Source organism: Lonchura striata, chromosome 2 (assembly GCF_046129695.1).
Source record: "Lonchura striata isolate bLonStr1 chromosome 2, bLonStr1.mat, whole genome shotgun sequence".
NCBI classification, from domain to species: domain Eukaryota; kingdom Metazoa; phylum Chordata; class Aves; order Passeriformes; family Estrildidae; genus Lonchura; species Lonchura striata.
Genome location: NC_134604.1, coordinates 33,262,804 through 33,284,495, shown reverse-complemented (window position 1 = coordinate 33,284,495; position 21,692 = coordinate 33,262,804). Strand labels below are relative to the sequence as shown.

Below are 21,692 nucleotides of genomic sequence, written 5' to 3'. Positions count from 1 at the left end.
GTTCAACCTGCCAGCCCAGATGATGCCTGACAAAGGTGGTGACATCTCTCAGGGTCAGAAGCACGCTTGGTCAGACCCAAACAACTACCCCTACCCCTTGGGGCCTGTTGAGTCTTGGGGCATGATCACATTGAGCTGGAGGAAGCTGCAGAAGGAACCAGAAGTCCCTACATGATCCACTGGGAGTGTTTCCATTTCTCAACACCCTCCCCATCAGTGTTACAGCTCCAGGAAGGGAGGAGTCAAGGGCGAGGAGCACATCCTCCCAACACAGAAGCGCTCAAATTCAGGAGCAGTGTCTTTGCCCTCTGTTCACATTGTACTGTTCTTATTAATGCAACTATTTAACCCACTACCACTCTAGCAGCTATATAATTTCTTAATTTCTGAGAAAACAGCTTTTAAAAATATGTTCAAATATTATTTATCATCCGTTTCAGGTACCATTAATTTGATGCAATGGTTATACTGAGAGCTTTCACCTGATACATCTTGTTAATCACTGGTGTTGGGCATTCTGTATTCCACCCTTAAGAAATTGAGGTTTTCCAGTGGATTTTTTAAGGCAAAAGTACCATCAGTGGCATGTGGCATAAAAACTTTGCAAGGGATTCTCACTTTTCCTCAGTATTTCCAGGCCAGAGCATGTCAAAGATCAGATGTACAATTACTTACAAAATTACCAGATTTGATTTGTAAGGTGAGATGCAGCAGTATCCATAGTTTATAAGAAACGTGGAGTCCATATAGCTTAGTCCACATTTTCCAGCCTTTATTAGGGTCAAGTTTTCCATCCTTTAGCTCAATAGCTGTGCTCCTCTAAACTTCTCAATGTCAGTTTACCTACCCTCTGGCAAAAAAAATAGGGGCAGCAATTACCCGTTCTTTGGAAGCTTTAGAAGGGTTTTGGATTAGATCAGCAACAGATAAAGGGGAAGACTATTCAATACTTCCATTTAACAGCTTTAACGAAAAGTGTATTGATGGTCAAATTACATTTTATTTCTGGTCAAGGCTCTGCTGAAAGACCTGAAGGTGCTACAGAATCAAGGAACAATTACAGAAACATCTGTTGTGAACTGGGCAACGTACTGTGATACTTTTCTAGGCAGTACAAAAACTTCTTTCTTTTACAATGACATTTTAAATACGCATTTCAAATAAGCCAGAAGAAATGTTTTTACTTATTAAATGAACTCAACAGAAAAAAATATTTTTTCCCACAGATAAAAGAATAGCTGAAAAAATGATCCAGAAGCCAAGGAAGACTTTTTTTTTTCCCACAGTAGACCAGGAAAATATTTATTTTGGCGATGCTATTGCACAAAAGACATATTTTAATGCTTTGAATTTTGCTATATGGATTATGAGCATGTTAAAGCAAATTTTGAAGTAAGATCCAAAAATAAGTTTCACGTGTGCAAGAATGATGGCTTTCTGAAATATTTGAAAGCCTTGATCAGATGGATATTGAATCCTATAATGCTTTGGGTTGGAAGGAACCATAAAGATTGTCTAGTTCCAACCTCCTTGCCATGGCAGGGACACCCTCCCCTAGACCAGGTTGCTCAGAGCCCCATCCAATTTGGCTTGGAACACTCCCAAGGAGGAGGAATCCACAACTTCTCTGGACAGCCTGTTCCAGTGCCTCATAGCATGATGTGTTAATTTTAAAGTCTGCAAGTAGAGGACAGATTTTTCTGTGAGAGAGAATTTGTTGCCTTTTGATACAATTTCTTTGTCCACCAGAAACCTAAGTTCAATGTGTAAAACTTGTACAACTGAAGCAGCTCAATCAAGACTGCAACTTTGCAGGCTGATGAAAATGCCCTGTTTCTTTGCTCCAGTTGGCCAGAAGAGGATATTTTGTCCTTAGTTCTCCTGGCTTGTTAAAATAATTTACCAAATTTGTTATTGTGGTCTATTGCAATATTTTGAACAGTGTTATTACTGAAATGCCTTTGTCAGTGCAGCATTAAAATTAATGACTGTTGGAGCGGTTATTTATTTGCACTGAGAAAATGCCTTGGGGTGAGACTCACTGACTGGTAACTCATTCAACTAAAACTAGATGTAACTTAGTCTAGGCTGATAGCTCTTTAACTTCTATTATGCAGATGCCTGAGGTTAGCTGGATACATCTCTGATGACCAAAGCGTATGCAAGCAAATGGGACTTAGGTATGGCAGAGTTAAAACTAGAACATGAAAGCTAATCTTTCACACAAAGCATATCTGGTGATCTTGCAACAAGTGAGAAAGAAGATCTTGGTACACAAAGAGCACAGCACTACAATTTATTGATGAACACTAAAATGTAATTCTTTTTGGATGCATTCTATATCTTTTACTTGTGCTATTGCTATAATTTCCTAGAAATCCATTTTTTCAATTGAAATTACTAGACACCAATAAAATTATCTTATTTCTGAGAAGCCTCCACTGTGCACCCTTTTTTTAACCTGTTCTGTAAACCACTTAAAAAACAGCTTCACCCTTCTTAAAGGAAAAAAAAAATAAAAAAAAAAAATAAAAAAAAAAAACCCCAAAACCATAATAAAGCCAACCAAGCAAAGAAAATATAAGAGACAAAATACAGTGAAATGGCCCTTACAACATTACTGGAACAGATTGGGATGTGAAAAACACTCACTATACTGGGTGCCATTCTGGCTGATGAAGTTCAAAATTAATCACTTCCCTGGGCAGCTTGTTCTAGTGCCTGACAACTCTTTCAGTGAAGGGATTTTACCTGATATTCAGTCTAAACCTTCCCTGGCACAATTTGGCACAATTTCCTCTTGTCCTGTTGCTTGTTATCTGGGAGAAGAGACCAATCCACACCTTGCTAAAACCTCCTTACAGGGAGTTGTAGAGAGTGAAAAGGTTATGGTGTTGGTTGGGCTTCAGTCAAAGCAAAATGCCATCTTACAGAAAGGCATCCTTTGGCTCTGCATAACCCAAATAGACTCTTTCTGCTTTCATTTGCTGCCTTTTGGAACATGCCTATGATCTCCAAGCACATCAACCGTGCCTTTCTGTTCTCTATGGGGGAACAAAATAATGAGATGTTGTCCTGTGAGCAAGGCTTCATTTGGGAGGATGATTTTCAGCTCATTTCTGTGTGTGCTGCCTTCACTTCCTGCCTCGCTCTGCTTAGTCGCCGTGTCAGCGTCATCTCTTACAGCACAGGATAATAATGGAAAAGAAGCTGGAGGGAAATGTGCAGCACAGACACAACTAGAAGCAGCAGAAACCAGTATATACAGGCATATATGCATTTACTCCTGGTCCTAAGTGTCTCCAGCTCATTAGACTGTCCCCATTCAGCCACAACCCTCTCAGGGAACACTTGACTTCAAGCACATGTTAAAGTCTGCTGTCTCCAGTGAGATTTAAACTTGCTCTTAATGGTAAATATCTGCTAAAAGAATTATTTGCAGTTGGAGCATGTTTCCTACCTGAAAATGTATAACTGCTTTGTGGGTCCTCCAATCAGGAGAAAAGACTAAAGTATTCTTGGCCAGAAAAGCCAGTTAGTATGAATGTCCTTGGTGAGGATGTGTCCATGACCTTTCCTCACCCTCCTGCTGGCAGTTAAGAAGCCAGGCCATCTATGACCATTTCTCGTGTCTTTGAGGTTGGCACTAATTATCTCAGGAAAGGCGTTTTCTTGCAAGGTGGACACTGTCATTAGGAACTCAGTTGATACCACAGTAATTGAGGGGCACCTTACCTACTGTGAGTTAGTCAAAGCAGGACACTAACTAGGAAAATCTCTGCTCTTTCCAGCTCTGAACACTTCTTAGACCCTTCAGTTCCTTTTTGAATATATGATATATTTGGAAATAGCATGTCTGAAAAATCCCCAAGCAAGCAAACTCCAAAGCAATCCAACCATCAAAAGTCTGGATTAAAGAGCACAGGTGGCAAGAAATTTTTCATTCCTTGTGTGTGGTCCCTGATGAAGATGCCTTGTTTTCACAACATTTCTAATGAAAGCCTTTTTATTTTTGGATGGTCTTTAGGGTAAAATGTAATACATCAAAATAAATCATTGCATTGTAGGCCTGTTACAAATGAAAGCTAATGCACCAAATGTCAGGCTTGCTTGGTCTGATGAATCAATCCATATTGACAGTTTTGCTAATTGTGGAATAAAGAAATGGCAGTGAAGGGGAAATGTTGACTCGATACAAATATAAAAAATATATAAATTTAATTTCAATACAATCATATAGATTTAGTGATGATATTGTTTCAAATAAGGCAAAATATCTCCTTGCGCTTTAATAGAGAAACTGTGTATCTTTTCCCCTCCCATATTTTCACTTACTAAATTAATTCAGCAATCACCATCTTTGAAAAGGCATTCATTTCAACTGTTGTGGAGAAAACTTCTGATCATCCCAAGAACATTGGCTTTGAGGCCAATCTCCTTCCTGTGAGACAGGGAGTATCTGTGTGATTAATTACCTGTGGGTGAATGCTAAGTAATGAGAAAAAACATGCTCTGTTGGATTCAACCTTTCATGTGAAAGCTGTTTGGGACCTTACTGAAAAGAATGTGTTAATCAAGAGAAAAGCATAACTACTGTCTTGTCAATGGACACAAATGAAAAAGCCTGGTTAAAATGAGGCTGAAGTGAACTCAGAAAAAAAAAAAAAAAAAAAAAAAACACAAGAAAACTTTTCTGTGCTGTTTTCTGAGAGCTTGCTTTACACTGCACAGTGATTTATGACAATTGGAATCTCACTATTTCTGCAATTAATATTACTGGATGCTTCCTATTCAGAGGAATGTTAATCATAATAATGCAAATGGAAGTATTATTGGAGCTATGCTTCAGAGTTCGTATTTCATATTGAGCAAAAGGTTCAGTACCCAGCATCATTCTCAATGGAGCATTCACATTGTATGGATAGATGGATGTGCACCGAAGGTAAAATAACTGAATTAATATAAGCCAGAATAATACACCTGGCATATAGCTTCCCATTTTCCCATTTTGCTGTAAGGATCTGATTTTCAGGCTTTTTAAAGCAATAATAAATTATAGCAATGCACTGTTAATTACACCTTACAGAAGTGGGGTATAGTATAAATTGCACTGGTGATGGACTTAATCTAAGTTTCTCATGTTTATTTTTAGCAAGTCAAAGGCAATTCATTTCCAACTGGGCCATGTTTAAAAGTTTGGAGTGAAAAAACTGTGTAATTATTTCCTAATATGAAGAGAATATTGGTGACAATATTTCATCCTATATATCTTCTTGTACTAAATATATTAATGGGAAAGGAAGAAAGAAGAAAACATATTAATTTGGACACGTATTTAAAAGATATAATGAGTATTTATAAATTTTGCTCCTGCAAATATTTCCTAAATTATCTTCTTCATATTGTTACCTCCTTCTGTGCTCCCTTAGATAATTTCTTAGCTTGTGATTGGTTTCTTTATGATTGCTGATGCTTCTGGAAATATTTGGTCCCTGTCCCTTTTTCCTTTTTCATTCTTTTTCTTCCTTTCCTTTTTTCTTTTTTTTTTTTTTTCCATGGGGGTGGAAGGGTTTTGTTTGTTTGTTTTTCCCCCACAGGTTTTGATTTATAAAGAGGGTGGGTGGGAAGAGGGGATAATAGCAATATTTGAAAAAAGTCCTCCTGGCTTTTATTAAAAACCACATAAAGTTTTTGATAATAATTCAGAGCTGATTCAGAAACATCAATTAATATTTCAGAAAACAAATTACCTACATAAATAAATTCATGCTATACATGCCTTTTTGCTGTAGCAGAAAGGTATTTTTAAATTTTCATCCAAAAGGAATGTAGCTCCTGTTTATCAGGAGGTGCAGGATGCTGTGCATGTAGTCAGTGGGACCCTACTTTTTGGTGAACATAGAGTCATGACTGGAGCTGCATTGTCCATCACATGACATAATTATATTCTTGATAGGAAAGAAGTTCTTAGGTGGGGACCACATTTTAGACTTTGTGAATCTGGATTCAAATCCAGTATAAACATCCTGTATAACATTAAGGAAAACACTTTAGTCCTGGACTTCAGAAATATCTCAAAACTCAGCTGAGTAAGAAGGAGATGCCCAAATACCTTTAAGGACCAGATCCAACAAATACTGCTATAAGACTTATTCTGTATCCTACGGTCTGGATTATGCAGTTATGTGTTCTGAATACCTAAGTCTCAGCTTTTCTAAATCACTTTACATTATTTGGGCTGGTTCTTTCAAAATGGCATTCAGATCATGATATAAATACAGATACACTGTCATTTAGGGTTTGGGGTTTTTTTGGTTGATTGGGTTTGTCTAGTTGGTTGGTTGGGTTTTTTTGTTTAAGGGATGAAATCACTTTGATGGTGTATTTGATGGGTCATCCCAGAGATATACAGGTCGGCATGTCACAGTAACTTTCAAAGACAGGTGTAAATGCAAGAGCAACCTTAAGCCCTCAGTTTCTGACCATGACTGCTAACAGAGCAGAGCAGACCACTTCCTTAAATTTTCTGTGCTGGAGCTTATTCTCCAAAGTGGGAATAATAACACTTCCCTGCCTTGACAAACAGTTTTAAAATACTTATATTGAAAATTGGGAGGAGTATAGGTATTATGGTGACAGGGGATCCTAAGTCTACCAGAGTCCTGAGAGAGGAAAGTGAACAATTTATTCTCACTACCTCCTCATTTCCAGGTCTTGCAGAAAAGCATTCTGGTGAGTGATGGCCTCTTCTGCTTTTGTTTTCTTCTATTTGAAGTGAGCATCAGCAAGAGAGGATACTCACAGAATTATTTCAGATAGGCTTAAATAAGTACTCTGTGATGTTGATTAAAAACCATCCACAGGGCCATTAGTGAAGTGAGATAATAAATGAAAATGTGTTGAATCACATGAGTTTTCTAGTGGGGGAACATCAGGGAACAGTCCTGAGTCCAGTTTTCTTTAAATATCTTCATTCATTAGCCAGAAGACAGGAAAAGAGTACATGTTAATTAAAATCACAAATGATCCAAATTGGGAGGCACTGCATAAATCAGCAAAAATAGAGAGACTAGAAACCTTAGGCAGGAAATGACAAAATGAGATGCAGCTTTGAAAAATGCATGTGGAGGAGAAATAATCTGTACGAAGATACAATCAGCACCAAGGAGCGTTCTTGAAGAAGCAGAATTAATGGGAAGAAGACACAGGATGTGGATCATGGAGTAAAGGGCAATGTAGCAGAGCAGCTATTTAAAGGTGACCTTTGCACCTTTTCAGTAGACAGCTTGGATTGAAAATTAATTTGCAACTGGCAAGATTCAAAGGTCAGTGCAGTTTTGGACCATATATACAGAAAGAAGTTGCCAAGGAAAGCCATGGAATTTCACTTCTCTAACAGTATGCTGCCATAACACTCAGCCTTCTAATTTTATTGTTTTTTCCAATTCTGCAAGACCTTGTGCACCAGAGTGAATGTAAAATAGATGAGTATCTAACAAAGTGTGTAGCCTGAGAGAGCTGATGGGTATGGCAAATGTGGCTTTCAGTGAAACTACACACACACTCTTGCTGTGTTCTCCATATTCCCAGTCTATATGGGACATTAGGTTCCCTGAGACAAGCAAAAGAGCTAAGAAAAGGGACTTGAGACTAACTAGCTAATGAGGCAAAAGAGGAGCCCCACTGCTGCTATACACTTTCTTTGAACCTCCTACTTGTAGTGTGGTAAGTTTGTGACACATACATCATTGAATTTGGACTCTTCGATGCCACACACATCTCAGGCAGGATATAATTTACTGATATGAGTGGAAACAGCAACAGGCATCTCTGGAAGATCTCAGCCATTTCTCTCTAACAAAGGAAGAAGGTTTAAGAAAGGAGATCTTTGGGATAACCATATAAATTTAAAATAAAATAATTTTTACCTTCTGAAGCCTGTGAAAACACAGAAGAGGAAAGGAACAACTGCTGTGTTAGCTGGAAACCCTTGAACCTCCAGTAAAGGAATTGATGAATTACACTTTTGGCAAATGGATGGATGTTTGCACAGTTGGTCAAGGACAGGCATTTAATTCTGAGTGCTGTACAGAAAACTTAGTTTGTATTTAACAAATGCATTTCTTTTTATGAGATGACTAAGCATACCCTATTAGTGCTGATCAGATATTACAGCAGGATCCACATATGTATAGATGACTGTTTTAGATACCCTGTATAACAGTAAGCAGTTGTTTTTAATTAATTTTTCTATAGCAAATGAGTTAAAAATCCCTGAACAAAACACTGATTTTTTTCTATGTCTATGTATTTTTCAGGTAGACTGAGAATGACACGTCTAGGTTAAAACAGTATCCAACAGAAAGCATTTGATGGATTGTTCCTAGATATTTTTAAGAAGGCAGCTACCAAAAGTGAGTACTAATTCCAGTACCTGGGATGTTTTAATCATGTTTTGTTGTTTAAAATAAAATTATGATTGTTGTAATGTTTCTTGAGATTTCTCTAACTGGAGTAATGAGGAATTTCACTAATTTCTCTACAATGTGTCTATTATTGACCCGTGTCTATTTTTATTAGCTGACAAAGATAATTTGCATCACAGTCTCATTCATGGATTCATTTATGTTGTGCCAGGCACTCTAGAAACATAGGCATTCTCTGCATGAAATTACTTACCTCTTAGTAGAAATCAAGAAGCTGTGGATAGTGACAGACAGAGGAGACCCATGGACACAATAAGAAAGTGCTGGTCAGTATGACAGGCAATGCTAATAGCACACCTGCAACCTAGTCCTTTACAGGGAATTTTAGATTTTGCTACAGAGAAAGAAAGGCACTAGCAAGGTAATTTTATATGTGTTTATGGAAAGCAGCATGAAAGAAAATACAAAACACTCATTTGAAAATCTAGTGCATAGACTATGGAAAATGACTGCATGGGTTTATTGGATGCAGACAGCCTAGTTTTGATAGAAATGGGGAAGGGAAATCAGTGCTATATCTGGAAAAATGGCCTTTGTATCCAGGGAATATCATCAGGACAAATTTGCATCTGTGATGTAAGTGACAGAAAGGAATTCTGCAGTAATTGACATGTTCAAAGATAAGGTCAGAGATAAGAGATTTACCTAGGTGGGTAGACAGCAAGGAAAGGCATTATCTGAAGTATGATATACAGAAGATACTTGGAATGTTGTGTAGCATCAATGTAACTGGGAAGTGGCCTCTGGAGTGGACAGGAGTTGAAGATGATATCAAGGTTACAGGCGTGTGACAGGATGGTGGCACTGTCCACAGTGATCAAGAGGGAAGGTTGCTTGGAGATCTTTGCTGGGACATCTCAAGCAAAGCTGGGACTATTCAGTAGACAGAACATTACAAGGAAATGGCAGAGAAGCAGAAGCATGAATCAAAGAATTGTGGAATATTTGAGGTTGGCAGGGACCACTGGAGATTGTCTAGTTGCCTTTCAAATCAAAACACACTTTCTTAGAGAATGTTGCTGAGGGATGATCTTTAAGAACTTTTCATCTAGAGCTGAAAGGCTGTGGCACCTGTGGCTCCTGCCACATAAAGAACCAGCAAATGTTCACTTCAGCCTGGGAAGTCTTGACATGAGTGATGAATGGAGAGAAAGAAAGGTCTGTTAATATTAAAACTACAAGTACAGTAGGAGGAGTTCTAGAAGTCAAAGTCATGAATATAAAGTGATATTTAAATGAAATTGATGCAGAATTATGTGTACTTGCAAGACAGAATGAAAGTGATTAGTGAACACCAGTGCTTTAATCACCAGCACTACACAGATACTGGCATAAGAAAGAAGAGGCAGTTCAAAAAGCATGAAAATTTTGCCTGCAAATCATGTCCTGGACTTTGTTCTTTACTCCTTAGGGAGAAACTATGTACTCCTATAAGGAATTAAATTGCTTTTTTTCCTATAATCATAGGAAGGTTTGGGTTGGAAGAGACCATAAATATAATTTAATTCCAATCCCCCCCTGCCATGGGCAGGGAAGTGTTAGGGCTGGTGTGAGCTGAAATGTTGTGTCTGTAGCAAGAGTTCAAAAAGTTAATGCCTGAGAAAGATCTCACTGCAAGATAATGATTAGGCATAAAAAACAAAGAAAAAGAAAGAGAAAAAGAGAAAAAGTATTTTCAAAGTCAAGGTTTCATTGTAAGTGATAACATTATAATGAGGTGACAGAAAACTGAGTGGAGTAAGGAAAAGAAGAGGAAATCTCTAAAGTAAAACTTCTCAAATTGCTGGGAGTTGCTGCACATGACAAGTTCTCTATTAAGAGACAAGAATTTCAGAGGACATGTCTGAATAGCTTTTTACTGAAGGTGAATTCTTACTTGTCAATGCAATCTGAAGACTTTTTCATTACAAAATGCTACTCATTGCAAAATGGAGTTTTTCACAACCATGATGCATTTGATAACTTTTTTGCTTCCAGGAGATCTGAGTAGTGACATAAGGTCAAAGAGGCAATAATAGCATCCAAATCAGTTATTTCCCGTGGAATCACAGAATTCTTCCCCAGTTATGTCCAGCTGAGTAGTGCAGTCAGTCATGCCAGCTATGAGGCAAATTTCCCGTCAAGGGGTCTGATCAGAGCTGCTTCCCAGGTATGCCATACTAGCTGGTCCAATACTATCTGTGAAGTCTTGGAATTATGGAATGTTTGCATTTGGAAAGGACCTCAAAGATCATCTCATTCCAATCCCCCTTCCATGGGCAAGGACACTTTTCACTAGACCAGGTTGCTCAAAGCTCCATCCAACCTGGCCCTGAATGCTTCCAGTGATGGAGGTGTCACAGCTTCTCTGGGCGACTTGTGTCTGTGCACCACCACTCTCACAAGAAATAATTTTTTCCTAATACCCAATTTAAACCTGACCTCTGCCAGTCTGAAGCCATTCCCTCTTGTCCTTTCCCTCCATGCCATTGTCAAAAGTCCCTCTTTCAGCTCTCTTGTAGCTCCCGTTAGGTTCTGGAAGGGGCTTTAAGATCTCCCCTGTAGCCTTCTCTTGTCCAGGCAGAACAACCCCAACACCATTAGCTTGTCTCCACAGGAGAAGATCTCCAGCCTTATAAACACCTTGTGTCCCTCTTCAATGCACACACAAGATGAATATGAACAGTACAAATAATAATAATAGGATCTGTTATTTTACTGTCTCATTAAATATAACAACATGCCTCAGGGTCCATAGAGTGTTTCTCAGGAGCCACCAACACTGATCTGGAAACAGGATGATTTTTGGAGCTGCTGCCCTCTTGCAGCTCTCAGTAGAAACTGTGGCTCACTGCTGATCAAACTGCTTTAACTCAGGTGAGGAAAGATGGCATTAGGTAGTTGGCATTTGGTACCCAGCTTGAAAACACTGTTGTTGTTGGCTGTCGTGCTGTTCTGCTGCAACCTGTGTATGCTTTTCCTTTCTATTTTCCTATTAAACACCATAAGGCAACTCTTATGTCTTTGGGGACTTTTGCAAGCACTTTATATTGAGAAAGTTTTGGGAATAAGTTTTGTAAAAATCCCCTTGTTCCAACAAATTAGAAACTGCTAAACAATGTGTAAGTGTTTTCAAATTTCCTTAGATCCCCTGTCTTCTTAGCCTTGATCAACCTGTCACCAGAACTGCGTGGCATACTTTCTTGTTTACACTATAAATCCAAGATAAGCATCTTTGGCAACTGTATATTTATATAGCATCTAACACATTGGGCTCATGATACACTCAAAGCCTCCAGGTGCTATAACCATAGAGAAGTTATATAATCCTAGGGAGCTTCTCATTCTTCCCACAAGGCATCTTGTTTCTATCCACAATATAGAGAAACATCCTTCTAAAAGTTTCTATTTATTCAAATCAATGCCATGCAGTGTTAATGAAGCATTGATACTTATGTCTTATTCTCTGAGATACCAGATCATAATTTTTCTTGAATAACTCTTGAAGTTTGGCTCAAGATATCAGACGTATGATAGAAGAGCCTTGTCTCAGAGACTACGAGATTAATAATTTATTTAGTTAGTTATATATTCATTTGCTTATTTATTTTTGCTGTCAAATGCATCAGTTACCATAATCCTTTCTCCTCCCATTATTTAGCAGAGGAGGAACTGTAAAACAACAGGAAGGCTGTAATTCACAATTTGGCTGTAGAGTATGCAGCAGGTGGGGATTGGCTCTAGAAACCAGTATGAACTCAAATGTTTATTACAAGAACTGTTTGTACATTGTCTGTCAGTTGTTTTCCCCCTGTTTAGATTTGCAAGTGAATTGCAGATGCATTTCTTGTACACATCAGATTTTGCTTTTCTTTTGCTTTGCTGCAGAAATCTATTTTCAGCCCAGTTTTTTTTCCTCCTGTTATGAATGCAGGAGATGTGATCTCACACCCTCCAAAGAACTGATACACAACAGCAAAGAAATAACAAAAATCCCATCATTATACTGTTTGGAAAAAGAGGTAACTTCATAGCAGTGGAACCTCCTTTAGCTGCAGATATAGTGTCTCTCAGAGAAATAGGGATACTTACAGCTCATCTCCTTGCAGGTTTAACAAATACACCAAAATATCATAGCATTTTCCTTCTGAAAACCACATGCTGTGTGGAGGGCATAATGACATAGGCTTAACCTCCAGCCCGCAAGTGCAACAGCTTTTAGCCATACCCCCCACCTCCATGAACAGGCTGAGCCATCCTGATGTTCTGGCACAGTTTATCTGCTTTTATGATTTTACAGAGTTTCACTCAGGGCTTCTTTGTGTATCTCTGGATGATCTCGTAATGTACTTTATAGATGTATCTAACAGTGCCATGCACGAGGTTTGTGTGTGCTGCTGTCACAGCCAGTGACTACAAGCAGCACAGATGTCTCAGTGGGAGTTGTGCAACCTCAGTTCCCTCTCCATGCCTGCTTATATTCCCCTTGCAGCAGATGTGTAGCTCCTATAAGCACTGTGGCATTGTCCTAGAGCTGCTCAGAACCCCCCTGTGCCATGGCCAAAACTCTTTGACACCCCTTGCTTTGCACACCCCTTACCCCCTGATTGAGCAGCACAGCCCGTGGTGCCACGTGCCACCCCCGGGGACTGTGAACAAGCCCTTGTTTGTCACCCAGCCATGGTACAGAGAACCAATTTATTGAGGACTCAAGGCAACTACGCATCCAGGGATTTTCATTCCAGTTTTCTTTTCATAAAACCATAAAATCAAAGACTAAAAGGGACCATGAAGACTGTCTAGTTCCAACCCTGTGCCATGGGCTGGGACACTTTCCCCTAGACCAAATGGCTCAAAGCCCCATCCAACCTGGTCTTGAACACATTCAGGGGTGGAGGAGAGACATCTGCACAACCTTTGCCAGTGCCTCACTACTCTCATGGTGAAGAATTTCTTCCTGATACCTAATCTCACTCTGCCCTCTATCAGTCTGAACAATTTCCCCTTGTCCTGTCCCTCCACACCCTTGTCAAAAGTCCCTCTCCAACTCTCCTGTAGCCCATTTAGGCACTGGAAGATGCTTTTGCTCACTCATTATAGTTGAGGCAAACTCACTTTGTTCATGGCAAAGCTTTCAAATGTTCCATCTGTACCAATCTAGGCTTGTTTTAATTTACAGATTCTAATTAGACATTGACTTTCAGGGTGAGGTGGCAGTGGAGTGAGGGGGTAAAATTTGCTTTGGGACTCATAAACATACTTTCCATTTTGCAGGAGAGCATGAAATGTTTCTGTGTGAAAAAGCAGAGCTTTTTCATCTCATTTTAATGCTAATTTTGCAACTGTGTCTGACTATTCTCTACTCTGCTGCTGGCGAAATTTGTATTATGTGTGCATTCTGACCAGGGTTAAGAAGCCCCTGCATGTTGTCAGGCAAAACAAACAATAAAGCAAGTATGGGGATTCATTTCTCATGCAACAACAGAAGTATGGAAAAATAATTGAAAGTGAGTTACAGGATCTGTCTTCACCTGGTACAAGAAAGCACCCTTGAGTACTGTTGTAGCAAAACTGTTCAGCATGTGTTTAGCTCCTGTGAGGAGTCCTATTAAGGCCTAAATTGAAAGACAGGCTTAAATACAGAAGACAATTTAAAATATACTTCCACAGGTGAGATTCTTCCCCAGTTCCATTTTGTAACACCAGTATAGTGTTACCAGTGATAATAATGGACAGTCATCAATTTGGTAAGGTTTAGTGCCTTAGAAGTAGAGCAGTCTTTTTTTTGCTCTATTGCTAATTTTTATATAGTTTATTTTCTTGTATTGGATACCAAGCAGACACAGCTCTTACCTGGTCTAGGCACAGAAATAAGTATTTTATCAAACTTAACCTGCTAGCAGGAATGGACTAGTCTGACTGAGCTGAAACTACCATCCTGAACACATGTAGTGCTCATAATATTGGTAATATATATAAATAATATGTGTGTAGGTAACTCTTACACTGTTGGTATATTGCCAGTATATTAACCTAACATGACATTGTTGGTAAAGATAACTACACTGGGTTTTAATAGCAATATCAGTACCTCTGAATTACAAGCCAGCTCAGAAAAGATTTTGTTAAATGCAGGTACTTATGGGGAGGGGCATGCACTCAGACCTACAGAGCATTCAGTTCTTTTGAGAAAATAAAAGTTAGCTTGGCCAGCTTCATGCAGAGTTGCTGTCCTGTTTGAGGCAAACACACAATTCCCCTGCAATCCTCACTTTTTGCTGTCTGTGCCAGGGAACTGGCACTTTCATGTGTAATTACCAGGCCTTAAGGAATAATTCTTCTGGCTGTCCCATCAAGAGCAGCACAGAAGAGGGTCCTCAGGGAGCTTCCTCAACAGGCGAATGTCCAATAACACTGTTTATATTTACAGGATCTTAATTCACCCATATTAGGCCCATATAAATGATGTGGCTCTGCTGGGAAGTGCTCAGCTGCAGAATTTGCTCCAAGGGCTGTTCCCAGTTAGACTCAGCCACGCCCTGAAAGATGTTGGCAAAATATCCTTACTGTCCATAAAACATGTGCTCTGGAGTCACAGGTGATGGACCTGATGAGGTGAAAGGACTTGAAAGGACATTTCAGCCCTTCTGCACACTTCCTTTTGAAGAAGACCATCTTTGACCCTGAGAGACAGAGGACTGAGTTTCAAGCTGCCATTTATCAGGACAGTGTTTTTTAGTTTCTGTTTATTTTCTTAATTCTATTGAGAGTGGGTTTTTAAAAAAAATTTAATGACGTGACATTTGCCAGGGAAAACATTTGCAGCAATAAATCTCATTGAAATCTCCACCGAAATCTCATCTATTGCTTGACATTAATTTCAATCCTTTCCACTGCAGCTGTCTCCCTGCAGGTTTCATCTTTATGCTGCAAGACAGGGATTTTCTCATCCTGCTCCACTGCTCTCAGAGCAGCCTCTGGGTATTACATAGTAGTAGGGCACAGGGGAAAGTTTTTTATTTTCATAGTTAAATGCAGTAGCATAATTTTCACATTGTTACCTCTTGTTTGATCTTTTGATCTCTTTAACCAATTCCTTACCATTCCTTGGTAATCTGTTAGCACACCTCACTAGCAGAAATTCCATTTAATCTGAGAATAGATCCACTGGCAGAGCTCTTTTTCCTGTTTTCAATTGCCTTGCTTATGTAGACAGTCTACAACAGCCGCCTCTGTTCCATTGGCTCTTGGAGAGGGGACACTGTCTCCCTCCCTCTCACTGCACAGGACAACCATGGTAAAAGCAAAAAACATGTGTGCCGTGACAAAAGCAAACAGCCCATGTGCACTGCCATGGTTTTCACTTTGAACAGGAGAACTGTGTAGCTGTAGCACTGCAGCATTGAGCTCTCCAGAGAAGAAAACAGGAGATCTGCTGTAGGGGGTCAACGAGCTGATGGCACCCTAAAAACCATCCTCCCAGGCATTATTCTGTTAAACTGATTGGGAAATTAAATCAGTTTGCAAGCACATGCAGTGAGTGTTAAATTGAAATTCCTAAAAATGTTCACAATGAGATTTGTTGTCAAGACCTTGGGGCAGCAGACAGGCACCTCTGGGGCACTTCCAAGAGGAGAATTCTGCTTTCTGCCTGGATATACTGGATTCTTCTTCAACAAAATATGTGAACTGGACCTGTTATATATTGTAAATATAGAAGAGGAATACCCCCCAAAAAAAAAAAAAAAAAAAAAGTCTGTTTGTTGTTTCCTTGCTCAGTATTTTAAAGCCTGTAGTTGTCATCCAGGGGGAAAACTGAAGGAATCAAATGGGACACAAATTGCTTTGTGATGGCATGACTTGCTGAAGTGATGAAATGCATGATGTTCCCTGACACATACATATTCTTAGTGGCTGCTGATGAGACAGGATGAGTGGTAGTGCAAATGTTTGCCAACTTGGGGATGGCTTCTGATAAGGAAGGTATGCAGAGCTATCTTCAAAGTCTGACATAGCCAGGCACATATGTAACTGAGAACAGTGGTGGGTGTTCATTCTCCAAGGACACCTCAAAGATTGTGTCCAAAACACCCACAAATCATGTCACTGGAACCCTTTCTGAGTCACGATCATTTTGGAGTGTTGACCATCCATGTTGGGGTTGCAGGAACTCATGTGTAGGCTGTAGCTTTGCAATATTAAGCAGCAGGATATGGATTTAGGAGTTGACTCTGGGCTTCAGTTTGAAAAATGGTTGTTTGTTTTCCCCTGAGATGTTTTTTCCATACTCCTGCCAGAGGAATTGTCAATTTCACAGCTTTCTGAGGCAGCTTGGACTTTCTGGGAAGACACCTGTGTCTATTTTCCTTCTTGTTCTTTGGCCATTCCCTTTATTTTTCCAGGCTTGCCTCCAAACACTATGAGTGCATTTTGAGTCTTAGGTCAGTTACTCCCTGGTGAAAATAAATGTATTTAGAAAATCATGTGGAAATCCAGATCAAATATTTTAAAAACCACTGCCCTTCAGCTCACCAAAGCCCGGAACACTTGTATCTCCTTTATTTTATTTATGACCTTTACAAAAATTTTCATAAGAAAAGGTGGCTTCTGTCAGACTAACAATGTTTCTCCTATCTGTGTGTCTCTGTTGCTAGAGGATGCTAATAGCAGAAGAGGGATAATTGTGTTTTAATTGGGTTCTGCTTGTTCAAAGAAAGAGGGGGTAAGGGATGCTTTTTGGTTCCCATGGCCTAGTAGATAAGTTTAATATAATGCCAATTAAGAGCAAAATAAGGAGTGTGCAAAACAGGTGACAACAGCTCTCACGAGGAATCGTTCTTTTGTGGCTAAACAAATAGGGCCTTCAAATAAGGGTGCACTTTTTGCTTCTGGTGTTTCCCTTGATTTTTTTTTATTGCATTTTGCATAAGCTTTGCTGCTGAATGTATCAAGTCTAGAAAAGTTTAAGATGCCTGTGACAGGGGGAGACTGCCAATTGTGTGTATATATATATATGTGAGCGTGTGTATATACTTGCCAAAAGTAGAAAGGAAAGTCAAATTAAGTTATTTTTCCCCCCCATGAGTTATTTTTATTTTGTTTTTATTTCAAAGGGAGCTATTGTGTCTGGGGAGAGGTCGAGGGGTTTTTTCTTCTATTTTTATGCATTTTTTTCTTTATCCTTGTTTGTTAGTTTTAAAGTCAATTATTCACCAGGGCCTTTTCAACTGTCAAATGCAACAAAAGATAATCTGGCCTCTTCTCTTCCCTGCCCCCACACTCGCCTTTTCCTCCAACAAAAGCAGCCTTTGTTGGGAATGGTCATAATTTCACAAGGATCCTTCTTCATCCCACAAGTTAGGGAACATTCTTCTACTTTATATCAGTGACCTCTTACAAATGCAGGGAGACTCGGGATGCTGCAGCTGATGCTCTGCCCTGTCTGATGTTGTCCATCAATACTTGCCAGCCTGACAACTTAGATGCTCTGAGCACTCTCTTTTCCTTCAAGCCTTCCTTCTAACTTACTGCAAGAACTGGTTACCAATTTATGTACAATGCACAGCCTGGCATTAATCAGTCTCCATCTAAAGGACCATCTTTAAAAAGTGGCTTGGGCTTGCAGCTGCATTTGACTAGGATGAGCACTCGAACTTGCCAAATTGTGTTTTCTTTTTTCATGACTTTCAGCTCCTTGCAGTTGAGGAAGCACATAGAGAAAAGAGCACTGCTCAATGCCAAAGCATTTTGCAGAAAGAATTATGGTCCTTATAAAAGGATCAATATATGCCAATCTCCAGCTTCACATAAATATTTGCTTAGATAGTAAATTGATCTTGTCCTTGATTTGCCATAATTTAAGTCTATGAAGCTATAATCAAGACTCCTTGATAATAAAAAGAACCCATCAGCAATTATACTCATTCACTTCCCCATATTCAAGGCTATTTCAGCATTTCACTGATAAACTTCTGTTTTCAATCAAATTTGCAACATAAAAATCAACACTGCACACCAGTTAATGATGTTGGAGTGCTTCGTGTGTGGCATTTTGAAGTTATATCAATGTGGAGATAGAAGTGACTTCTCAGGGACTTTATCTGATATGGAAAAAAGATTTTGCTAAAACTATACCTAAAACCTTCTGTCAAAGCTCAAACTGAGTATTATTCTTGTGGATTTAAATGTACTTTTATAATTCTGAAAGTTTCCAGTTGCCAAATTTCTTGGAAACAGGAGCATCTAGGGATGCTTCTGTCATATATTTCTTACACCATAATCACTTAGCAATTTTTTATTAAACTATCTGGTAGTGTGAGTTAGTGTGAGAGCTTTCATACTAGACTCCCTATCCCTAAATGTTTTTGTTCTATATAAAATTAAATTGATAGAAAAGTGTGTTTGTTAAGAAATGTTATTTCTATTTTTGCAAGTGGGGAGTATGGTCTGAGGGAGATTTGTAGTGTTACAGTGTCACAGAGGAAGCATTTTAAGGAAACAAGTTGAAGCATGCTAGGGGTTTATTCTGGTCCACATTGCAATAGTTTGGACTCCTTCCTTTCAGCAGATCTATACCTACATATATATCTAAGAAGAACTCAAAGGAAGGCATATTACAGTAACCAATAATAGGAATAGGCTTGTAGGCAGATGCTGGTGAGGACACTAGATGACAAGTGTCATGGGTTATACTCACTGGAGGAAAGGGTGAAAATCCCTTCACTTTGAAAGTGACTGTGTGTCTGGCCATAAGATAAAGTTCTGTGTCCTTATGGTTTTGCAAGGTGGACATTACTGTTACTTTGAGTCATGGCATTTTCAAGGTTAACCCATTGTTGTCATTAGCCCTGGTAGTCAGCTAAACCTTACACAACTGCTGGCTCACTTCCCCATGTGGGATGGAAGAGAGAATTGAAAGAGTAAAACTGTAAAAGCTCATGAGTTCAGATAAAGATAATTTAACAGGAAAAGCAAAATAAAATAAATCCATGCACTACTTCCATCAGATGTTTGGCTATCCCTGAGAAGTGAGGGCTTCATCACATGTAATGGTTTCTTGGGAAGACAAGAATAGCACCATACCAGTTGCCATGGAGAAACTTAACACTATCCTGGCCAAAAACTTTATCCATCTCCAAAACTCTCTTCATCACCAAAGCTTTTTCTGGACTAGATATGGCTTCACCATGGCATATCCTAGCATTGGAAACATCCTATCCTCATCCATAACCATTAAACCAGCCTGAGAATGCTGTACAAATATATGCATTCACTTATCCTCTGAATCCCTCCCAATACCTTGTTTATCATGTATAGATGCACCAATTTTTAAAATGGACCTATGCTGGGAGTGCTGAACAACACATGCTGAAGAAAATCACTCTTTTAAGTGAAGAGCTACATGTGCAAATAAAAGGTTTGGCTAGGTCAGAATATTACATAAATAATGAAGAAATGTATAATTAAGTCAAGGGATAGCCTTCACACTTTCATTCCCATTAAGGATTCATGGGGATTTTTATAACCAAATAAATTCTGATTTGATTCCTCATTTGGAATTCTTTTAAACTCCACTATATCCTTATAATCTTTGCTAATTCAGAAAAATATCTGCTTAGAACTTCCTTTTCCTCTCTAAACTGGCATTAGCATCCTATATGGATGAGATACATAGTATAGTGCAGAGTGCACCTGTGCTCACCGCACTTCCACTACTGCCTGAGTAGCTCGTATTTCCTAAGAAGCCTGGAGCATCCAAAAAGATTAGCAACCCAAAGGCATCATGGTCTGCTAGAGGAAGACAAATAGAATTAGACTATTTTATGGATAAGAAAACTGGTGTTATTTTCCAGGTGATGCCTGAAAGTAAGTGCCTAAGTCACTGCTTTCAGCTGCAAAATTATCTCAGCACTGACAGCCCATGGCACTGGCTCTTTACCTTTGCTTTTGGTACCCAGACATTCAGCTCCTACCATCCCTTTCTCTGTCACCCACGCTGGCTGTCACAATATTTCAGGTTTAGTTGTCAGGAGAGCAGAGGTCCCTGATAATCATAAAAACCTGGTTGATGTTCACCACCTTCTTAGTCCATTTAATGCCTGGCTTTGCACATAAATTGAATGTGACTTTTCTCTGGTTGTCACCCAAATTTTCTGCAGACAAATGAGTTCTGACCAGAAAAATTAAAACTGCAGAGGGATCTGGAAGCATTCACTTACTTGATCTGCAAAAGGCCTTGCAAAATATTTTGTTCATAAAGTGAACAAATTGCTATTTAAGACATGGACTCTATATCAAACAAAACACATGGGAAAGCACCTAATAAGGAGTGCTCATTATCAATTTAGCAGTGGCTCCATATTCTCCTATTCTGTTTCTTTTATCAGTCCCACCAATACCTGGAGCCAACAATGATATGTGGAGTTGTCCTTTGGGATTAATTGCCACCTCCTTATGGCTGATCATTAAAAACAAAAATAAAAGTCTAAAAATAATAGTTGAATAATATGTATTTCCATAGGAAAAGCAAGTGAAATAATTCTGCATGCTGAATGCAGTCTAGAGTTGCTGCCCATGGGGGAAATAATGAATTTTGCCCAGCAATTAACAACTGGGGATATCCCTACTGCGTGCTGTAGGGATGTGTGTGTCACATCATATCAGCACAGCAATCCTACTCCACGCATGCCTGACCCTGCTTCCTCTATCTTGAGAGTCGTGTCCCAGCAGTCATGCTGGCACCAGAGATTAGAAACTCAACTGCACAATAGCAGGTGGAAGGCTTTATTTTCTACTGATGCTAAAAAATATATATATATAATAAAGGCAGTTCCTCTCTGTGTTGCTCCTGCCATGGTCAGCAGTTAGCAGGGTGGAAAGGTGGAAGTGATGAAGGATTATCATCCTTTGCATGAATGGTTGTGTCTTCTTTCTTAGAGCAGATGCATAGCCCTTGGGAACTAAACAAGAGGAAGGAGATGTGTCCAGCAGTAGGGATGTGACACAGGAGAAAAATGCAAGAGCAGTCCCTTCCAGCTAAACCATCCTGTTTATTTTTTTTTTCATAGAAATTTTACAACTATTTTTAATAGGATTTCACTAACCCCTCTCTGATTACAAGAAACAGTGGATTTCCATTTTTCACAATACAGTAAAATAATGAATAGATGAGTTACAGCCTGGGATCACTCTGCTTGTGTCTACTTCTGGCAGTACATCTCACATAAA

At 39.2% G+C, this 21,692-nt stretch overlaps 1 protein-coding gene across 13 annotated transcripts in view; it reads left to right on the top strand.

The window, feature by feature from the left end:
- Window positions 1-21,692, top strand: part of TENM4 (teneurin transmembrane protein 4) — a 1,541,819-nt gene that overhangs the window by 1,135,576 nt on the left and 384,551 nt on the right. For all 13 annotated transcript variants that reach the window (XM_031505163.2, XM_077781310.1, XM_077781309.1 and 10 more), the window contains one exon: window positions 8,319-8,414. The gene's annotated coding sequence lies outside the window, so the exon portion shown is untranslated. The remainder of the gene's footprint in view (window positions 1-8,318; window positions 8,415-21,692) is intronic.